Source organism: Procambarus clarkii, chromosome 11 (genome assembly GCF_040958095.1).
Source record: "Procambarus clarkii isolate CNS0578487 chromosome 11, FALCON_Pclarkii_2.0, whole genome shotgun sequence".
NCBI lineage: Eukaryota > Metazoa > Arthropoda > Malacostraca > Decapoda > Cambaridae > Procambarus > Procambarus clarkii.
This window is the reverse complement of record NC_091160.1, coordinates 38128195-38134564: the sequence shown is the minus strand read 5'-3', so window position 1 is coordinate 38134564 and position 6370 is coordinate 38128195.

The window sequence follows — 6370 nt, the reverse complement described above, 5'->3', positions numbered from 1 at the left end:
TATTTACCTACTTCAAATTTTCTTAGATTAAGGACCAGACCGAAACGCTGTGCGTACTAGTGGCTTAATTTACAAGAATGTAATTACTATACTATATGCGACTGAAAACTCACACCCCAGAAGTGACTCGAACCCATACTCCCAGGAGCAACGCAACTGGTAACTACAGGACGCCTTAATCCGCTTGACCGTCACGACCGGACAATAGGGAAGTGATAGCCGAAGTAATGTGAACCACTTCCCAGCCGGCACTCGGATGGTAATCTTGGGCATAGCATTTTATCAAATCACCTCATTCTTTGGGGCACACGTGAGGAACACAAATGCCAACAAGCCTGAATGGTCCCCAGGACTATATGCGACTGAAAACTCACACCCCAGAAGTGACTCGAACCCATTCTCCTCTTCCTTCCCCCTTTACCTTACCTTAAGTTTCCACAACAGCTAAGATAAGTATCCTCCTATGTAACCGTGCTACTAGATAGGCTTATGTGACTTGTATAGTGATTGTGTAGTATAAGCCAGTGTTTGTATTGTGATAGGGTACCACGTGGGGCTCACTACCCCAAGCTGCTTTAGGCTTTAGAGTTCTTTACAAGTAGACTTTACCCTAGTTTGTCCTAATTGTAAAACCTTGTATCCTGCTTATGTGGACCAAGGCTTTTAACGTAAAATAGTGTGGTAAAGTAGTTATTGTTATTGTTGTTAATGTATATTGGGGGTTGTTAAGAGGGTTTAATAAATATGTTAGTTTTTAAATGAGTATCCATTCTTCCTGTGTAGGGGATCAATGATCAATTTCTAGGCTGACATATTTTCGTGAAGCCACTAAATTAATTAATATTGTTTATGTTCTTATTGGGGGCCGGCCGGGTCTATCTGATCTCCACTAATTTTGATACATCCTGATTCTAGCTGTTGGCCCTTCTCCTTAATACTCTATACCCCCCATAACAGTAAGCAAATTTGTAACAGACACGCTTACAAGATGTTTGTTGTTGTTGTTATAGATTCAGCTACTCGGAACTAGTTCCAAGAAGCACGGGCTATGGGGAGCCCGTAACTTACCTGGCACAGGAGCGGGGCAGGTAGCATGAGCTATGGAATTGACAGGGTTGAAAAGGATAAATTGTTCAATATGGGTGGTACGCAAACAAGGGGACACCGGTGGAAACTGAGTACCCAAATGAGCCACAGGGACGTTAGAAATAACTTTTTCAGTGTTAGAGTTGTTAATGGAGGGAATGCATTAGGCAGTGATGTGGTGGAGGCTGACTCCATACACAGTTTCAAATGTAGATAGGATAGAGCACAGTAGGCTCAGGAATCTGTACACCAGTTGATCGACAGTTGAGAGGCTGGACAAAAGAGCTAATGGTGAGCCCGTAGTGGACTTACCTGGCACAGGTGCGGTGCTGGGTAGGGGGCGCTAACAAGATGATGATGAAGATTAAGCCACCCAAAAGGTGGCACGGGCATGAATAGCCCGTAAGTGGTGGCCCTTTTGAGCCATTACCAGTATCAAGAGCTGATACTGGAGATCTGTGGAGGTGCGAATGCACCCTGCATGGCGGGAGATGTCTCCTTTGTGAATGTGTTATGAAGATGAAGCCACCCAAAAGGTGGCACGGGCATGAATAGCTCGTAAGTGGTTGCCCTTTTGAGCCATCACCAGTATCAATAGATGATACTGGAGATCTGTGGAGGTGCGACTGCACCCTGCGTGACGGAAGATGTCTTCCGTGATTTAAACAGATTGAATTGATTGATGAAGATGAAGCCACCTAAAAGGTGGCACGGGCATGAATAGCTCGTAAGTGGTGGCCCTTTTGAGCCATTACCAGTATCAAGAGCTGATACTGGAGATCTGTGGAGGCGCGACTGCACCCTGCGTGACGGGAGATGTCTCCCGGACCAAGTGGTGACCAGATGGTGCTCTAACAAGAAGAAATCTAGACATTTATAAGTGTGGATACACCCCACTCTACGATTCACCAAAATTAAGCCTCTTAATCGTAGGGAGTGGCGAAGGGTAGGGTGAGGTGATTGTTGCCTGACTCCGGCTTTTAGCTGTCCGCTAGGTCTTACATGTTGACCAGACCACACACTAGAAATTGAAGGGACGACGACGTTTCGGTCCGTCCTGGACCATTCTCAAGTCGATTGCTTCAGCCACGTTATTGTGACTCATCGCCTGCATATAGGTCTTACATCTTCCCTCCGGATCAGTGGAGGACCATCGAACAGTTGTATGCTCGAAGTAGAATTCATCTGGATGTTGATTACTGGTGTCAGCTACCGAATGAACACCTCCTTATGTATACGAAGCCTCCTACGATCGTCGGTGCGTGTGATTACTGTCGTATCTTTCCCTATGTCATATCATTCACTTTGGCATAGTGAATGATATGACAGTAATCTTTCACCGAACATACAGCCTTGTATGTGCCAGGTAAGTCCTCTACGGGCTCACCATAGCCCGTGGTACTTGGAAGTTTTTGTTCTGAGTAGCTGAATCTAAAACAACAACACCAATGAATAATCATCAGTCTAATGATGAATAAGGATGAACCCAACTAGTCAAGTCAGCAGCAGGAAAAATGCGGCTGTCTTTTTAAGGATCTGAAAAACAGTATAGATAGAGAGAGAGCTTGGTACAAAAGGATTAAAGGAGACGTTGAGTGTAACCTTGGATTGTCAATGAGCGATCTGAGAGCAGCAGTGCACCAAGAACTTCAACAAAATCTTGTAGATCTGAGGCAAAGTGAATCCGACACCAGTAACTCCATCTATCATCACACTATCATGCAAGAGGAGCCACACATCTATGGTTCATCCAATAAAATCAGAAGACTTCTAGATGTTACTACTGCTCGGCTTAGACTCGGTTACAAGTATCTCTGGGAATTCTCATTGTCTGCTGATTTAGACCTGACCAAATGTAAACTGTCAACAAAATTATTCGGACACTCTCCGTCACTATGTGATGGAGTGCGAAAAGATACATAAATTCAGGGACAATTCTATAACCAATGTTCCAACAATGTGTAAATATTTCATTGAAAATGATCTGCTACCAGAAATTTTAGCCAAATATCCCCAGTTTGCAAACAGTAGGTAGTATCTAAGTGATTGTAACCTCTCCACCGCTGCCCATTGGATGGGGGGCGGTGTGCAGGACAAACATATCAATTGTGACACTAGCTCTCCACATATGTCAGTTGCTTAATTTATAAATTGTACTTGTGGTCGATCTCAAACCCATTTATGATGTGACGACTTATACTGAATTTTGTAACTAGCTCATCAAGATTGTAACTTGCTTAGCTAAATGAATTGTGGGGTTCAGTCCCTGAGCCCATTATGTGCCTCTGTAACCCTTTCCACTACCTCCCACAAGATGAGTATGGGGTGCATAATAAATGAACAAAACTAAACGCTCGTGACTATTTAGGTCGAAGATATTTAATCAAATCACATTTTTAGTGCTGCATGAGCATCATTTGCGTGCGCACGTGCTCAGACGCATTTGTGTGCTGTGTTTTGCCGTTATTGTGTCATAAAATACTACAGTTTCTAAATATCACCTTCAAATTGTAAATCATTTGCTAAATATCTTTAACAACTCCTATAGGTAAACTAACTTTCTGTTTAGTTTTAAGTATTACCAAATTATACACGTAAATAAATATCCAAATTATGTTTACATCAGCCCATCCTCCTGTTTTGATAGTACTGTTGTTGTTGATATAGGGGCGCTGACGATCGAGGACTCGGATGCGCCCCAGCTGCACGATACCAGAAAAGTGCGGAGAGGGATGGTAACCCTAAAGTCTCTACTGTCGACAGACGTGTCCAATAAAGTGAAAGGTATGGCGAAGGATGCCATAACGGACGTCCTCATCTTCTGCACCCGCTCCATCAAGGAGAATGGGAACCGTGAGGCAAGGAATATGTAGCCTACAGACAGCACTGTAGCCTGACGTGCACTGTGAAACCGTGGGCAATGGAGAAATAGATGTTCCACAGTATCCTCCTGGTTCGAACATCACTGACAGTAGGGGGAATCCACCAACTTAAAGACGATGGAGATGCGCACCCAGAGAGGTTTACCCAATCCGAAGACGAGTAAGGGTCATGTCAAGAAGATGCGAGTGTTGACGGGCCTGAGGACGGGGAGAGGCACTCTATCGGAGGCTACCCAGAGAAAACCTAAGGACAGTCAACATCTCCTCCGCCCAAGCCGTGAGGCAGGCTGCTTGAACATGCTACAGAGTCTTTTTTAGGTCCAGAAGTACCTGTGTAACTTTATGGTGAACATACACCAATCCCGCTACTTCATCTACCTTCTCATTGCCATGAAACCATGCATAAGATGGAACCCAGTGCAGAGACTGACCAACCCGGGAAACCTGAGTAAGACAGCAATTCCCCATGGATCTGTGCCACCGTATGATGGTAGACCCGCGGACGCTGAAAAGATATCAGACACAGGGCTGCAAGACAGTCCACGTAGAAGACAACCAATGAGGGCCCGGATACGTGATGGAGGAGTATTAATACGAGTAAAATTGCGAAGTTCCCCAGCCAGGCACGAATGATCAGGAGAAAGCTTCCATGTCTGACACAAGGAGACAGGAGCATAGAAAGCAGCCGCCGAGGTTGTCGGCAACTGATTAACATGGGACCCATCTGTGTAAACCTTCTGGTATCCTTGGTATAAGGCACGCAGGTCAGGGAATATCGAAGGGTCTAGACCCTCTAAATCCTTCTTCCGGCAAGGAGGCATGAAAACGTCCACCGAAACACTGATAACCAAACCAGGGACGGGTTCTGGGACTGGAACGGAAAACTCTGAATAAGTGTCAAAGGCTCAGACTACGAAAGGCAGATGACGGCGCCTGAAACGTCCCGCCGGCACATCCCACAAGTGTTCATCGGGCTGCAAGCGAGTAAGCAAAAGTGCAGCTGGAAGACGCACTATCCGTTGGAGTCGTCGACAAAGGACTAGAAGGCGTCCAAATCGCAGTGGCCAAACTCCCGACTTTGCATGGAGAGGCATAGGCAAGGAGGGCATAACCGCAAGCGCAGAGCGAAGGGCACCATTCTGGAAAGAATAAAGCTGCGCTAAGACCGATGGAGCCGCCGAACCATAAACTTTAATCTCATACATGATCCTGCTACATAGGAAGGCCTTATAGAGAACTAAGAGAGAGGGACACCCGCGAAACCCCCATGCCATCCCGGAAAGCCGCTTCATGATGGTGATGCGGTGCAGATAGGAGCCCGCCCCCCCTCCCCCAAGGAAGCTACGTGACGCTTTTACGATAGCTGAGGGCCATCAACAACCACTCCTAGCCACCTGTGATCCTTGGCGACCGGGAGACGACGACCCCCGATAGTCACCACCAGTTGAGCCTGTAAGCAGGTCCAGGTCCAGGTCCACCTGCAACTCTTCTTCAGACTGATTGAGAGCCTCTTCCCCATCACATGTGCAGAGAGCGCATACTCCGCCTCCCGCAGGAAACTCTGCGCCTCCAGAAGAGTGGCACCATCTCCACAAGCCTATAAGTCATCTGCCTAACCTAAAACCTGGGCACCACAGAAAACTGGAAGATCAGAGAGAATGATGGAGAATGGGAGTGGGGTGAGTATCGCTCCGTGGGAAACATCATGGGTGACCGGGCAGGACGAGGGGACGACACCACCCACCGCCACTCCAAAAGACGACCCTGTGATAGTTTTCAAACCACCTCATCGTGAAACCTGAGAGTCCTAGTCGAGCCAAGCCCTGAAGGACAGCAGTGTGTGATGCAGAGTCAGACGCACTCTGGATGTCAAAGAAAGCTGCAAGAAGCAGCCTCCTCCGGCGATTATTGCCCATTATTCAATGTTCCATGCTGAGAAGACAGTCCATGGTGCTCCTTCTCGCTCGAAACCCACTGTTTTAATATTACTAATAGTAACGATGTGGACCATCATACATATATTGACGTAATGGACAATTATAAAGTGGAATTTGGTACTATTGAATTTGGACAAATCGGGAAAGGTTTCGTAGATATTTTGCTAATAAAACCTAACCACCCTAGGCCTAATACACGCTATTTAAGGCCTAACAAGGCCTTTAAGGCCTCCCCCTGTTTCAACCAAGTAACAAAGTGCTATATTAGTCCTAAGAATATTTAAGTTTGGTTTTAGCTTGATTTTTTCCAGGCTCAATAAAGGTATTAGTACCAAATTCTCTCTAATTGTCCTTTAAGTCAATATATGTACGACAGTCCATATAATTACGAGAGGTACTGTCTAAACAGGAGGATGGGCAGGTTTACATTGTGCCCAAAACTATGTATTAGTGACTTTTATAATG